Raw genomic sequence first — 18,094 nt, forward strand, 5'->3', positions numbered from 1 at the left:
GAGCAACAATTTCTTTCATAAAGTATGGAAGCTTTATTTTACATTTGTGTGGTGTCACTTGGTAGTATTATGATTGGTAGGTCTATTTATCATTTAAATGTGAAAAAATAGTGGTCTGCACACCAGGGAGCTCCCCTTAAAGGATTTTATTCTGCGAAAAATAAGGGACGTTTCGAGCTAAAAAACACTCTTGCTCAGACTCACGAGTTTATCTTGTATCCAGCACCCAACACGGGATGTGCGTGTCTTTTTGAATCTTTATTTATTATTTAAACCAAACTATAAACAGGAATTTAAGACACTTCAATGTTAGTAATTAAAGTAGGTAAGGATAGTGGAGATTAACTTTTTAAATTAAAGCTTTGCTGCAATATAGTTTGGTCTAATCAAAAATCTAATATTGATAGGAGAAAAACGTTAGCGTTCCTTCAAACTCTCTTCTAAACTTTCTTCCAAGATGGAGGCATTTTCGCCTAAATGCCACATTATTTGCTTTAATCAAGATGAGACAAAGAAGATTACAATCTAATTACAAACGAAATATTCTTGCACAATGTTACCATCCAACTATGGACGTAAAGTATGTCTGTCTGCAATATCAACTGTATGTCGCAGTCTGCAATAAAAGAGAAGCCAGCAATACTGAGTAGAAAAGGGGATAAAAACGCAAAGAAAGACTTTAGGTGATGGAGGTGGTAAAAGTAATTCTAGGTTACCCAGGAAACGTCTAACCCTGAGAGAGCACAAAGAGGCATAACATCTCATAATACTACTATGCTGAAGACACACATTCTTTTTCAAACTAATACTAATTGCTGAAACAGTCTCAAAGGCTGCCTTAATGATACTGAAAAGCATCCTAAATGTTTTTGTCCTGCAGCAAAATGCAAAGAAATCTTGTCTGCAGTAGTAATTCATACAGACTCCTCTGTAATTCCTGCTCATTTACTGGATTTTAAGCAGTACACTGCTGAGTGTCACAGGTTGACTTGTATCTAAAGGCTTTGAATGTGACTGTTTGCTTTACAAGGTCAGCCATAAAATCTGTCAAAGGCCAGGCAGTAAAAGACATACGCTATTATGGGGACAAATGTCTCACCTCTTTAAGTTAAATGTGACAGCACAAGGTGAACAATCTCATGTTTTCCTGAACTGTTAAGCGTTCATTTTCTGCCTGGATCGACAGCGTACGTTTCTCCGGCTTTCTACACCTGAAGAGGAACAAACGTGCACACAAAAAAACGACTCAGCAGATCCTGAAGTGGGTGACAGCGAGATAAGCCCGGGGCTTTGCTTTCACTGTCATTAGCAAAAACATGTACACTCATTCATGGACTAATGATATGCTGCAAGATCCATCTTTGCTTGTGCTTTCACTGGGAAACACGTTCCACGTTTTTACTTGAATGAATACCTTGATGTCAACATAGGTGTCGTGACCATCTGTAAAAGCCTGCATCTCGAGTCACATGTAGTAACACTGTCATCAAATCTTTCTGGGGTAAAGAAAGGGACTCTGGAGGGCATTTCAAAGACATCAATCTATTTCCCCCGTTGAAGGGCCGGGGCGGGATAGGAGTCGAGCTCTGAATCCCCCCGAGGGAAGCGCACAATCATCTCGTAGAGTGATTTCACTCCCACTCTCGCAAACTACATAGTCATATGCAAATGAAACAAGGATTACATAAATGTTTCTAAATTCGAAAGCACTTCCCTTAGAAAAACAATTTTACAGTATCGCCCCATAACACAGCGCCTGACAGCTTGCAATAATAAGCTGCAGGAGAATACGGGAGGTGTTGTTTTAGCTTGTGCCTATCTGAGGGCATGCTAATTTAATTTTAATGCATCCATCTGTGCATTAATGGGAAATAATGATGCAAAACAAAGGACAAAGCAAATAAGGTGTGGACAATCACAGAGTTTATGATTACATGTTTATGGAAATGTGTTTCTCGAAATGCGAGAAATAGTTTTAAGTGAGTGCAAAACAGGAATACAATAAAGGGAATTTATATATCAAAATTTATAACCCGAGGTGGGAAAGAATGAGGAAACAAAACAAAAACAAAATATTCTGTCCGTACTCTAAAGGCAGTAATTAGGAATCCTTGCTTTTCTATTCTATTTGATCCAGTCTGCAGTTCTGTAGTTTGTCACGTCCTGCACTGTATTGACTGTTATGAAAACTAAGACGGGTGCCTTTAAGCGACAGAAAAAATCATTTTAATGATAAACCTGTCAGCCCTGCAGGGATTCAAAAAAGCAGAAAAGAAAGCACTCAGTAAGTAGAAAGAAAGGCCTACAAATTGGTGCAATTCGATTGCAATCTTCACAAGCAGAAATTTGGTTGGAATATAATAGAAAAGGTACTGTATGTTAGGCCAGCTAATTTATTATATAATATGAATATTTCTTATAAAATTGTGGACTAATGGTGGCACTTAGGAAAGAGTTAGTTGGTCTCCATTATGGTGTTAGATTCTTTGTGTTTAAATTTAAAAAGTAAAGCTGTTTTTAATGCACATTTAATCACATAATTTGCCAGCAGAGAACTTATGGGTTATGCAAATAAATTTGTGAAACCAAAATGCAGGCAATAGAATATTTTGTCATATTATTGTTTTGAAAATATCCTCTTAAGACAGCCAAATAAAAAACAAAAACAAGCACAGTTTTACACTTTGCTGTGCCCTGCAGTATTACCTGTGGGCAGGAGTAAGGGCCATAAACAAATAAGACTGTGTCTAGTGTATACATCATAGCTCAGCTTTTCTAAATCAACTTCTTGCTCGCCAAGCACCACTGTTGCCAACCGAGCAACTGTTCCACTAGACTTGGTAACTTTTCAGACTCCTTTTAGTGACTAAACATATCACAAGAGCCAAGCAACAAATCTAGTGACATTTTAGTTGGCATCAGCTACTTTTCTTGCCCTTGCTCACAGATCTCCAGCTCACATAATGCTGCTGGCTCACATAACATGTTGGTTATGTGAGTTGGGAAGGGTTGCCAGATTTGGTCGATCAATCAGCAGCGTGGCTGAAACATGAATGAGCTGCAACGGGAGAGGGAAACACTGAGGTTAGAGATCTTGAGGAGGATGATACCGAGTTCTCTTTGAGCTTTTTCAGAAATTCACAGTACATGTAATATGCAGCACACTGTTAGCCTCTAAACTCTACACTCTATTTCAGGATGGCACTGTGCTGAAGCCTTATCTGTTTCCTCATTATCTTAATCTTTTAAATAAATAGTTAGATTTACTTTCTAACAGTTACTGTTAGCTATTTGGAGACTAATCTCCTCAAAGTGTAAATAATGTAATTTTATCTTGTATGTAATCTTTTGGCTGGTAAACACAAGCTATATCTGTGGATTGTAAATACATTTAATAACTTAATTACAAATTTGGGGTACTAGTTTTTTCATGCCATACTTTACAGAGCACAAATAGCAGATGTAGATCTTGTAAAATATGATGTTATGTTCTCGATTAAATGACTGTACTGGCAGTAGAGCTGAAGCCAGTTGACAAAAAATGAGAAAAAAAAACATTTTGATTTTATTTAAAGCCATTTTTCAGGTCAAAATGCCAAAAACTTGTGATGTTTCTAGCTTCTAGAATGTGCTGCTTTTACTTTACTGATTTTAGGAATTAACATTTATTTTAATGATTTGGAGGATTTGATGATTTAACAAACAAGCATTGGAAAAATGTTACTTTTGGGGGGGGGCATTTTACAAACCGACCAATCGAATCGTTTTATTGAAGAAACTATTATCATGAGATCTATATAATTCCTACAATAAACTATAAAACAATAATGAGCTGCAGTCCCTTATAAATTAAAAATCTGCTCCACAGCAACAAACTACAGCAGTAAAATGCAGCTTACACATTAATGCATGAGTCATATTATCTAATGCTAAAATATATAACAGCATAACAGTCACAGGGGCAATTCTTCTTGCAAGTATTTATACTTTTAATACTTAAAGTGTATTGTTCTGATAATACAAGCTGTATTGACAGTATTAATATGTCTGAATTGTTCTGTTTCAGAAAGCAGTTTAAGGTTTTGCATCTCATTTCCACAGCCAGTTTGAAATTAAATTTAGATTGTGCTTAATATCGTCTTGATTATCATATTTGACATTTGTGATGTCTGCATTAATACATGCATCAACAAGTGCACAATAGGAGGGAGATTGGGGGGGGGGGGGGCTAAATCACCAACCATTTGCATAGTTACACAACAGGAAAAAGGGCATATATTCAGTATTACTACAGATTTGTTGTATTCTTATTTAAATGAAAAGTGTACAGAAATTGATGTTAAAACTGAGCTAAATTTGCTTGAAAATCTACAAATAGACACAAATATAATTTAGTAGACTATATTCTGATATCTGTGCTCACATTGAAGTATTGTGATTGATGCTTTTCTATCTAACCTTGACTTTTTAAAATCACTCACGCTGGCGTAAGCCTTCACATCTACACGACACCTCCTCTGTACTGAAAAGAAGAAACTGAACTGGGAATGTCGTGTATTTGATACTTGCAGTATATCAACATACTGCTGATAGGTCAAATCAGAAGCACTACAAACGTTCAGGAAGCGCAACAACGCAACAATCCTTCTGATGCATTTCCACAGTAAAGCAAGAGTTTAGGAAATGTTCAGGCCAATCAGAGGCCACCTGACAGTCTGCACCACGCGATGCAGCATGAAGCTCGTTCAGGACACCACTACATCAACACTAACGACATCAGTGAATTAACTGAGGCTGTGGTGGATTTAATTTCTAAAACAACACAAGAAAATGTGCCTAAAGTAACTATATCACTTAATATCATCACTGCAGAAGTGTGACACCAGAAGTTCACATCCAGACTACGGTCTTAGGTTAAGGCAACAAAAACATTATGCTTGAGGTTTGAGGTAAAAATCATGATTTGGGTTAAGCGTTAATCATAAAGATAATAATAAAAATGATAATTAGTCACTATGAGTGCAGACTTTAATGTAAGACGGCCTATTTTGGTGCAAAACAAATGAAAAACCAAAACATGAAATACGCTGTCAGTAAATATTTTGCTGAAATTCACTCTTATTACGCTTCCCTCAAAAAGTATTTGCTGTTTCAAATTAGTTTTATGGAAATGTAATTTCTAGGAGGCAGGGATGACAACGTAAGAAGTGCAGTTAGGCAAAGGAGACTGCAATGCTAAAATTAAAGAATCTGACCGGATTACATGTCACTGGAATTGTACCTTATGTAGTTTCACGTGACATTGACTCACTGACTGTATTAAACCGCGAAAACCTGTGGAATAACCAAAAACGAGACAACACTGTTTTACTGTCTTTTCTGTTTTCACCTGGTGAGCAAACAGAGATTCTCGCTGTGTTGCATCAGTGCAATGAAAGAGCTGCACTTGAGCATGAAACCTTATCAGAACTGTCTTAGGATGATGTGATCCTTTGTTGAGCTCTGAAAATCCTTTTATCTCTCGCCCCTCCGCAGATGGGTCAGTGCAGCTGGAACCGGAACGAATGCAGTAACTTGAAGGACAGTAAAGCTTTCTTGCTGCCGGCTAATAAAATAAATAAATTAAATAAGCTTTAACTTTTACTTGGTGACATTCAGTAGGTAGATCCTTTTATCAATTTGCATTACAAACAGTACTGACACAGGAATATTTATACAGTTTAAGGGCATCAGAAAATCTACCTGAAATTACAACATTACCATTTTGGGGGCAGCAAAAAAAAAAGTTGTGGACCCAATTTGACCTTACGTTATGAGATGATTTGTCAAACTTGATGGCAAAATTTGCTTTTTCCACATTCAGGTGTTACAGAGCAACATTGTAATTGATTCCAAGGTCATGTTTCTGGGTGCCTGATTAAAAGGAAGATCAATACTCACTGCTTGAGTCTCTGCAGGGAAATATCTGACTCTATAGCTGATAATTCTCCACAATGTTTACATGCTAGCTGCAGTAAATAATATTTACTTTATTGTAATTGTAGTTTATTTGATATTTTGTATTTTAGTAGTCAACAGTAGTTTAGTAGAGATTATAAAATACCGAGATATATATCGTGTATAGCAATATAGCCTAAAAATATCGCTATATCATTATTTAGCCTACAGCTAAGCTTTATATGGTACTGTTATACAATCACAGATGAGGGCTGCCAACTATCACGCAATCACACAATTGACTCTTCACACACTCTCATGTCTTGCATTAATTTTTTCATGCAATAAACACCAAATTCATAACTGCAAAGTGCATCGCAAAAAGAGGACATTGACAGCACAAGGACAGACTAACAGAGCAGCACAGTACAAAAGCAGCACCATATGGTCAAGTCACTCCAAATTTGCAAAAAACCTGGTCAAGCCAGGCACTGGATTTTGGGATGAAAAGATGAAAAAACAAGAGAATTTCAGCTATTTATTATATATGATAAAGGCCTACCAAATAAAACCATCAGCAGAAAAGTCCTGATTGGATAAGACAGTTCCCATAAGAGAGTTTGCTGAAAGGTGATTTTAACCATTAGGTAGTTTCACTGGGAAAGCCACCCTTAAATGATATAGTTACACAGGCTGTTGAAAATGTCCTCATGTTTAAAGTCGACTATAAAAGTGAAGAGAAAATCGCCTAAAAATACATTGAAACACATAGAAAATGTTTGAACTTCACCTACAGACACATTACTAGAAGTGGCTGACACAGCGTCAGTGGGTGTGAAACAAACAATAATATCTGCTACAATTGTATGGCGTTCATATTGGTCCGGTTTAAATAAAAAAAAATTCACACTTTCTTACTATTCCAATGCTAACTCGTCTCTGTACCGACAAGTCCGCCATCAATATGTTTCTCAAATTAGACAGTGGTTGCCTTTCCCATCAGTGATGTATCTAATCTAGCTTGCCTGGCACGGTTGAAGCTTAGATTTTAAGAAAGCGCACAGGCATCGCCCCTTTCTGTCGGGGTATGTGAAAATACCTCTACTTTGACAAACTTTAAGCAGAAACAAGTATATTCGAGGCAATTTCTTTCACAGAATATAAACAGAAGAATAAAATTTCTTTGAGTGGAACTTAAACCTCTTATTTTTTTCCATTCATTTTGACCGTGACTATGAATGTCAAAAAATGTAATGTTTCACTTCAAACCAAACGCATATCATGGTGGAGGCTCCACTTTATGGACAGACAAGGAGAACTTGGAGGACTTTTATCTCCAGTATACCTCCATACAAAGTTCTACAACAGCTATTTAAAATAAATGTTATGTATAATATATTATGCAGCTCATGATCGTCCACGATACGGATGGTTAAAATGCACACTCATAGGAAACAGTGCTGCATATCAAATTTGCTCCCTAAAATAACAGCAGAGCTGTCGTGCCATTGTGTGCGGCGCCCTGCAGCCACATGTGAAAACCTGAATGTTACCATTACAGACGGGCAAAACAAACATCATCCGATAGTTGGACACTGGAGAGACCAAATCATTTGAAAAGAGTGTATGAGACATGAGTCTGCACTGCAAAGCAACACAACCAATTTGTTTAAGCACCTTAAAAAAAAAGTGATATGATGGAGTACGATGAAGGCATGAGGGCCAGAAAGAATAATGTCATGGTACCATGACTGCTGTAAAAATATATATACACAATATATATATATATATATATATATATTGTATACACACATACAAACAATGGTGGTTACATGTCCATAAAGGATGACTGAATTTAAGAACTGTAAGTCAAGTTTAACTTTTGATGCAAAGATTTTGTCATTGGCAGGAATGTAGTAAAAGTTCTGTTGTGATGGTGCAGTAAAAAGAAAAAACAACTTATAACCGTGATAAATAATTGTGATCTCAATGATGATAAAATTAATCAAGGTTATCATACCATGAACGTCTCATAATGCTGCTACTTTAAAAAGCATCATTTTTAAAAATAGTTCTTGTTTGAAGGATATACTGGAAAGACTGAAGCTCCCAGATCTTGTTATGTAATAAATATACCGAGCAGTATTAATAAGAGTACTAAATCTGTATTATCTTTGAGTGTGTCCTTGATGGACATTTCTATCCCTTAGTGCAAGAAATTTGGGAGGCACTTCTACTATAAAATAAAACAAATTGTATATAATACTGAAAAAGCTTCACAAAGATCTAGAAGAAAAAAAACAATTCTTCTCTTTCTTTAGTTTGAGTGGTTGTGACGTTCCAAGGTCGCAGTATGATTGACATATATTGGCACATATCTTATACTGTGTGCTGTTTGTACAAAATGAAGATTTTTCTGTGAACTAAAAGCAAAACCAAAATAAAAAAAACTTTATATAAGTATACTTTAGACTATTATTAGTATAGGCTTTGTGAAATGGAATGAACCTAGCTGTCTCTACTGGAAATATATTATATCAACCTATGATACAACCATTAGGTATAAATTGCACTCCTCTCAGAGACGCACATATTTATAGCCAGAAGCCGCAGAGGTCTTATTAACAAATGACAGTTGAGTGTTATGCTCAAGGACACTTAACAAGGACCTACAGCCACACGGATTGTTATGTGAGTCAAACCTGTTACTCGCAAGGAAACAACTCCTCGCTGCAAGGTAGATTAAGTCTTAAGATAACACTGTTCGCAAACTGCTTGTTTCCAACATAATTAACATTATTGACCCCTACAGTGGAGCTAATTCGCATTCCTCTTGCACCAATTTGTTTTGATGAACGCTGTCCCCTTAACCAGGTGTAAAGTCTGCATTCTTCTCGTCTCAGATACAGACAGAAAGTAGAGCTGCCAGATGTTAAATGTCAGCTGTCACAAGTCAGCTTGTATGTGCAGTGGATGGACATACAGCGCAGCACTCTCGACTCAATACACACGGTGCATGTAGTCTGAGTGGAAGAAAGTAACAGCAGGGAGCGAGCCTGGAGAGCAAAAAAGAAAAAAAAAATCACAGACTTTCCACAAAAGAACACAAAATATCATTTACTCTTTTTTGTTGTTGTGAGCTTCCATCTCCAGGGTGTGTACAGTATTAGCTCGGAAGACAGTGGCAGAAACAGACTTGTTATATAACACGAGTGCACTGTGTTTAGATTGGTATTGGAAACTCACTGTGGATGACTGTACGTTAAACTTCTCTCATTGTATCAATTGCATCAAATGCAAATAATCTGTTGAGCATAAAATATATTGAAAAATCGGAAATTCTACAACTAAACACTATTTCAAATCGCTTTTTATTACATGAAGCAGCAGCATAAAAGGACTATTCTTCTAAATTTGTACGACTCCCTCTAAAAGCATTTTCAAATTACGACAAACCAGCATGTTTTATGGGTAATGCAAAGGCAAATATACCTACTGTTATCTTCCGCTGAAAGCTCTTCTCACTAAGATTTCCTTGGACTCCAATGTGCTGGGTCTGCATTTTTCTTGATTTAGGCCCAGCTTATCTTAAGCTTATAGAGATGTCAGCAAAACCCCCTTTTAATAGCGCAAGGCTCTTAATTCATTACCAAATGTAAACTTTGCTGCAGAGGAGAGTAGGATGGGCTGGGGGTAAATTAGAGGGTGTATTCTACTCAACTAATTACTCTGTAAATTCAAGCCCCCCTTGGGATGTGGAAAAAAAAAATCAAAAACACTCAGACGTTTCTCTCCGCATTTATTAAATCTATCCACCCAAAGGGTGTAATTTCCCTTATTTTAAATGCCATTTAATAAATCTTTTTTTTTAAACTGAAAGGCACATCTTTTATTTTTGTCTGTATCAAAGTTTCTCTGGTTGACAACAACCAGAAAAGAAAAGAATACTAATCAGCTTGCAACACCATTGCCTCCACATTACACCACCTTGTCACAATCCAACCCCATAAGAGAGAAAACAAATTCAATGTGGTTAGCATAGACGTGCAGCATTGAGCATATGCATTCAACCAAACTCCAGCTATCAAAAGATGACGCCCGCTGACAGGTTTATTGCTTAACGGTGCTGCTTCGATCACAAAGGGGAAATATTCAGCTACCTGCCTGCGATAACTGTGATGATTAAACCCTTTGATGCAGAGCTGTCACCCTGTCAGGCTAAAGGCTGATCTAGGCGAGGACAGAAATCCTGGCAAACTGGTCATTTAGCAGCAGACATCAGAGAGCCGAGGATAAGCCAGACCAAGTGCAGCTCCTGTCTCCAGCCCCCATCCACCCTCTTATCTTGTCTGAAGAGAGACGGATATCAAGGTCAGCCGTTGACCCCTCAACTGTCCAAGCTGTCACACTGCCACACACACACACACACACACACACACACACATACACACACACACACACACACACACACACACACACACACACACACTTATACAATCGCCTCACAAGGACACATTTTGTTGTCAGTGTCACTGTTTGTGTAATGGGGAGCTTTTAGGTGGCTCTTAAAGACCCCATGAAAGGGAGACTTCCCGGAAAACAGTGATTCTTAAAAAGGAATACCTGGCTAGAAATTTATATTTTTTGAATCAAACATTCACCTCTTGTAGGCTTTAAAAACCGACTCTGAAAAGCTTGTACTTTGCTCCTTTGCTGAGATGGCATCTGTAGTCTGCTTGGATTCACAGTTGTGTCAATGGTTCCTAATGGCAACCCAGAGTGACAGCAGAAAATCAAAGAAAAGCTAAATGCAAAGCAAAATGTTGATGCACATATCTCAATACTCCACTTCTCCATTGATCATCTGTGTGTTTAGTGTGTTGACATTTTTTAGCTTTCGTTTAGTATCTGCAGATATACATATACACATACCAAAAAGACATGGAGATGTTTTTTAAGTTTGAAAATTGTGCAGGAGAGGTTAGAAGTTTAAAATAGTGAAGATTCAGCCCTTTAGCAGCCCGCTCTCATCAAAAAAAAAAACAACAACCACATAATACGACTGTGCAAGCAGCTTATTACGAACAACTTATGTTTTTTGTAAGGCAGCACCTTCCATTAGCCGTAATAATTATTACAGGAGCAAAGGAGAAGTGATGTAACATATCATGAAAAGCGTAATGTTGTACAAATATCAAAGAGGCCCATTTAGTTGGTCAAACAAGCACAAGACTTTCCCCCAGGAGACCACAGTTTGTGTCCCAAAGACAAGGTTGTCTTCTTACAGGTTATTTGTACATTTTCCTACTAAACTAAACTACTACATTGCTACTTTTAATAGCAATGTTTTATCTCATAGATAATGTTAGACTGGACTAGACTGAATGCTGGACTTATTTTTACTAATAAAATCACATTTCTGCTGTTACAGGCAGAAAAGTACAAAAAAAAATGGTTGAGTACATGTACCAATTTCCCCGTACATCACTTCAAATATTACCTGTGACCCTGGCGCAAAAGCACCGCACGAAAGAACTGCAATTTCTAAGTAACCCTAAGCCAATCCAAAGCATAGAGAAATTTTACGATGCACAAGGTAACACTTAATTATCACTACTCTTAAAGCAAAAAAAGGTTTTTCATTTTATTATAAGTGATAGACCTGAGCCTCACTTGAAAATGCCACTTGTAAAAAAGGAAAGGGTAAATGTGGAAGCAGGACTGCATGTTATCACCTCGCTCTGCTCATCTGTAGGTTAGGATTTGAACAGGGACCCAACTGGAATGTATTTTTGGTCTGCTTGTCGTGGGTGGGATGAGGAGTTTGTGTTCACTGCTCTTAAATTTTATTGCATACCGGAAAGGTAGAAAGACAGACTATAGCTGTACACCCTAGAAAGGATTGCACATAAATGGATCGACTAAACAGAGAGACCATGTTCAGTTTCAAGTCTTTACATATTCACGTGTCCAGTAAAAAAGAAAATTATGTACATGAAATTACAGCATTATGGAGAGCGCCTGAAGGTATCATTATGCGAATTTTTGAATTGGGGTTTTCAAGGTAAGGTGTATTTTCATTGATGCTTATTTATAATCGTCTTGCACCTACATGTTATGTACATATGATTACATATATGCATATGATTACATCCCTTTCTTGTTAGAAAGAAAGATTATATTTTTGGAATCTGTGCTTCACTTAATGATTAGGGTGTTACCATGGATTCAGGTAACAACATAAATCATCATGCATGCCTTGATCTGCTCAGAAAACCACATACAATGCATGTAATTCGCATGCATTTTCCTGTTAATCAGTCTCCTTGTCAGCTATTTCCGACACAAAGATGTAAAGAAACCAACACGGACTGCACTCATGCAGGTCTTCAGTATAGCATATATAGCTACCTAATGAATGAATATGATGTATGAGTTTGTCTGTGGATCTTTTCAGAAACACAATAAACTTCACACTGTAATTCCTCTTAAATTATAAAATAAACTGATATAATTTGTCATTTCAATTGGAATTTTCATTAAGATTTAAATTAGTTGAAAGTTAAGTGATTGCACTTAACACTCTCAATCAGTCCCTAAAAAGCTTTCCAAGACACAATAGAAACAAAAGTCAGGTCAAACCTCCCGTCTTTGAAGTGAACCTCTTGTGTTCACAGTGAAAGAAATGCAGGTTGAAAGTAGTTAATTCACTGGTGTATTTACAATTTAAAAAAAAAAAACAACCAAAAAAAAAACAACATTTGAAGGAGCGGCGGGTAGGATTTAGGAGTGGCGGGCCAAATGAGTGTAGAGGAAACACTGAATGTAGTTGAAGGAGTTAGAATAGTTGGAATAAGTGTCATTATTAACACGCTGCTACACTAAAATAAATTGCCCATTAACAACTGATGGCTGCAACAACAGATTATACTCACATACTTTGTGCTGGTACTTATTTCTACTTTCTATAATTTCCTATGCTTGGCATCAGAGCAACAAAACAAACCACAATTTCTCCCCTGACATCAATATTTCTGATTCTGAGCAAAACTGATAGATGCTGATGTGCTAGATAGCACCAAGATTCAAATAATCCTGAATAAAACCGGTCATGAACAAGAGCTTATTTGGTGGAAAAGGGGTCAGCTAAACCACACAAAGAACTGCAGTACAATCTAGAACCAGTGGTTAGAATAATGTCAGTTTCTTAAGTTTATCATTATGATTATCATTTGCTAATGATTATTTCACATGGTTGTGCATAGTTTCCTGCTGTAGCATAGCAAAAGAAAAATTATTTTTATTCAAAAATTGCAGCAGGTTGGGTTGGGGTCCTCCCAATATATATTATAATTACTGCCTTAGCAGAAATAACCACACATCACAATAATGAAAGTACTTATTAACATGATCATGTTCTCAAATATATGTGTATAAAATTACGTATTTGTAGACAGAGTGCATACACATACCTTAAGTTTGTACTGATGTAATGCATGGTCACTGACACAGAGAGTGGATTAGAGTGAGTATTTGCATTGATAATCCACATGAAACAACACCAAGTGAGATCTTAGTAATCCAATATGCAGTGGGACTAGAAGTAACCTACATACGATTAGCATGCACAGCCTTTAGTTTAGATTGGATTGCTCCTCCTTGAATAATAAAGACCTCAATGCTATGCCATGACAGCCCTATGAATCCATTTAATTGCCTTCCTTGTAGCAATATTTCTCAATACATGCAGAGACTGATAACAAAGAAGAATATATATGGCTGACAAAGCACAGCTTACGTCACATTTGGTGGCACAGGAGATGTGAGATGAATCTTTTTTATTTAGGAAACAAGAGGGCCATGCATCTCTCAAGGTTTAAAGATGCTTTTGTACACTGCTTTGTCTTCATGAGTGTACAGTGGAGTCTTGCACAGATGGAAATCTAACATTTGAGGATTTCTTTAATGGCATTAAAATGTCACAGAATGTAGACGTGAAAATATTGGGAAGAGGGAAAGTCTGATTTTCTAAAAAAGCAAAAAAATCTGGCAAAGTAATAAGTATGGGGCTGGGTATAAAACCTCAATATTTTTTTGGTGCTGATTAAAATGTGTATCAAGTATTGAAAACTGACAAATACTCGACGCGGGCATCAAATGTCTGCTTTAGATATGACTACAAATTTACATCACATTTAGATGCAAGAGTGAAGCACAGATCTAATTAGCTTGCATCACAAATTTGTCCAATATTGGTTTAAGACCAGCTATTTGCACAAATATTCACATTCCCATGAACACAGCAGTCAGTTTGCAGTCATGATAGCTTAATAATGAGTCATGATAGCTAAAAAAATGCAACTTCATTTTATAAGGTAAATTTGTATGTGGCACTTGTCCTTGAATTTTAAAACCTCTTGACGCATGCCTGTTTCTACCTCTGAGCTGTGGCAAACTAACACAACACAGAATTACTGTGAGAAAAAGCAGCCACTAACAAACATGATGCTGACAGAGGTGACACAAAGTTAGCTCTACAGGTAAGGACAAATGTCCCACAACAAATATGAACCAGTGGGACGGGTTAAAAGCGCAGCCCCCCTTCACTCAAAAAAAAATTCAGATTAGAAACAATTACGAGGAGTGCTTTTCAACAAGTTCTGTGCTTCGCACCTGCGTCTCTTCCTTGCATCTTAGCTCATCGCACTGCGGGTGACAGCGTGAGAGAGAGGACACTGCTGGTAACGCTGTATTCCTCACGCTGTCGTCTTAATGTCAGTGTGATAGTTTGGTGGTCTAAACAAAAACCTAATATGCTGAGAGCAGAAAAACACTAATATTTTTCAAGGGCTGAGCGATAAATCTATTTAAATCCATTAATTCGAATATGTGGTTTGGGACAATTTTTTTAAAATGCAAATCTAGATTTTCTCCTCCGTTCCTCCCTTTGGGCTTCCGACAGCTTTTTTCCCAGCTTTTTAAAAAATAAATTTCTAAATCTTCTAATATCTTTCAGTTTCTGGGACATTTAACGCCAAATTACTCATTTCCTCTTTTCCCATGTTTTTAAAGGAAATGAAGCCCATTTTGTTGATTTAAATATTTGTTAAAGGCTTTCTGAATGCACCACAAGAAGAGTGATGTATATCCTATATTTAAAATCCTGTTTCTTCTCTAAAATATACCAGTGATCAATGTGTCACATGAGCGCAAAAGCTCAACACACTGTGCCAATTCAGGATTTTCTAAATATGAGTTATCTTCCACACAAGATTATGAGAAGAGACTCTGCACGTTTGATTTTTCACCACCTGTTACTTTTGTGATTTGTGCAGTTTAAGGATTTAAGACAAAAACAGCTCGCAGTCATTCTGGTTTGTTTTCTACCTGTGCGAATGTGTGCAACTCTTTGATCAAGTCGAAACCTGCCAAACATCAGCCTTTTTGCATTGTCATTGTGAACATATTGCCGAGCTGGCATTTACATGTAGCTCAGGATCTAGCATTGTGTAGTTTTTCTTTTGTGGCTGTTTGATGGACATAATTTAACACAACGGAACTTTTCCTTTGGTAAATGAAAAAACATTTTTGCAGAAAAATTAAGGCATTCAATAGTATTTCAAAGTATTTTCTAAAATAAAGTGTGTTTTCGATCTTTTTTTTTTTTTAATGTAGCAACCTGCTTTATTCTTTTTAAAACATGTTGATTTCTACTGGAAACAAGTAACAATTTTCTATCTGAACTGGTGCATTTTTTTCACTTGTTTAACCCTTTCAAACCTTAGCAAATTGACTTGACTTATTTCAAACATGGGAAGAAGGCATAAGAAACTTAAGAAGAAATGACCCAAAAAAGATACAAAAAGTGAGAAAGTAAAAAAAGGAAATAACCTCAAAAAAAGTGCATACATTTTGTAACGTAATTTTAATTACATAATTATGATGTTAATAATATGGTTGTCTGGGCATTTTTCCCTAGCTTTTACTCATATAATTTTAAAATATAATATTTTATTTTTTAATATAATTTTTAGATATAAATTCAATCTTCTAATATCATTTTCTACATTTCTTGCCAAGTTGCTCATTTCCTTTATCTTTATTAAATACATGTGTGAGGCATCTCAATTCAGCACAAAAAAAACAATGTCAATGGGTTTCAAGAGAGTAAAGAAGACATTTTAAGGAGTCAGTTAAAGAAAGAAAGGATTTGATAAGATGGTGATTTTTGCAGCTGAGGTTCAAAAGCAATTTGACGCAAGGAAACCATGGAGGAGCAGGGCTGAAGTGGAGACACGCAGAGAGAATAGGAGGAAACTGTGAGTGCAGCAGAGTGAGAATGGAGGTTATTTGTTGAAGCGCGTCAGTGTGACTGCACGTGTTCCTAGTCAGTGTTTGCCCTGTTGCTGCCAACTTTTAGCTTTCTTATTCTGCTGCTTGCAACTGTTGCATTGGCATGAAACCAAATGGAGATTTCAGTCCTCTTTCTCTCTGTATTGTACAACGTTGTGTCGTTATTTCTTTAGAGTTAATATTACTGTATGGATTTCGGAGCGGTACGGGGGCAGACCGCGTGAAGCTGACAAGTCAAAACAAGGAAGACGCCACGCCTGATGTTGACTTTTAATTACTAGCTTGCTTGCTGAAGTGTAAATAGATCACGTACTGGAGGAGGAATATGTGGCTTTATTTGCTGCAGCACTATCACTGATAACACCTTGTATGGTGAGTCATACTGCATGCAGAGCATGTGGAGAAGGGGAAAAGAGAGACAGAGGAGGGGGGTGGGGTGGGGGGGTCAGGGAGGAAGAATAAAGCGTTATCTCACTGATAGGAGCAGAGATGCCTTGTCTGGAGTAAATTACCAGCTGCTACGAGGGGAAGTAGCCTGTGTAGACGGGGCTTGTGATGTGAAATCACTCCAGTGGTTTGTGGCCTGCAGGGAGCCGGTGGGGACAGGAGCAGGGCAGTGAGCGATGAGTGGCAAACAAACAGTTCACTGAGTGACACGCAGCGTACGTAGCATGGACAACCCGGGCTGGAGGTTAAAACAGCAAGAGCAGTGAACTCTCCAGGGTGGCGGTGGGAACAAGTGAGACAGAGCGAGAGGGAGTGTGTGTATGTGTCAGACGTGTGTGTGTGTGTGTGTGTACTCCAGAGAGAAAGAAAAAGAGGTGGTGGCAGACAAAGTCGGAGAAAAAATTGGCATTGATTTATTCTGCCTGAGCTTGCACGGTTAAATAAAAATGTAGAAATAAAGAAATTATACGTGATACTTTGTTTGATTGACATTAAAATATCAAACCAACTTTTGAGTGAGGGAACTTACACTGTGCACACCAAGCAGCTGCACGATAATGATAATTACCTCAATTTAATTTTCCTTGATAATTATGTAATAGGTTAAATGTTCAATAAATCCTCAATACAATTAAATCATCCATAACCACCCTACAATTTTGACCTAAAAAAGGCACTAGATGAAATGTAAAGGACTCTCCAAAGTCAGTAAGACTCATCCTCTGGGAATCATGAATGACTGTGCAAAATTTCAAGGCAATCATGTGGCCAGCATGGCTAAAAATCTATCATTTCTAAATATTTAAAATGTTGGACAACAGATTTTGGGGCATATTTATCAGCTGAAAGGCTAAAAATACTTTTGATGACCCATTAAAAGCTCTGCTTTCTGCTGAAAAGTGCTACCTTCTGCTAAAAAATAAATGGAGAATTTGAGAGGCTTTTTTGTGACATTGCTACAAATAAGTGACAAAAATGAAACTCCATTTTGTTTGAAGGTTTCTCTGTGGAGAGGAGATAAACGCCAACATTAAATGTAAATTTTGTGTGCACCTTTCGACAAAATGCCTTTTCTGCGCTTTTCATGGCTCTTTTGACATTCTACTCCAGTACACTATCACTAGTGGAGTGACTAAATTTGACTAATAGACTGAAAAAATGCATTGTAAGGAAACAAAGATTCATAATTGCATCGAACATATTTCACTTTAATTTAGCTTAAAATGTTATACTGATTACACAATTTGATCACATGTAGCCATTTGTTGCTCATCCGGTGTGACTTTTAAAAATAGGAGGAAGCAAGAAAAGAATATTTGAAAGAAAACAGTCAACAGCATCAATCACAGCTTGACAA

The sequence above is a fragment of the Plectropomus leopardus genome, chromosome 20, assembly GCF_008729295.1.
Source record: "Plectropomus leopardus isolate mb chromosome 20, YSFRI_Pleo_2.0, whole genome shotgun sequence".
Classification (NCBI taxonomy): domain Eukaryota; kingdom Metazoa; phylum Chordata; class Actinopteri; order Perciformes; family Serranidae; genus Plectropomus; species Plectropomus leopardus.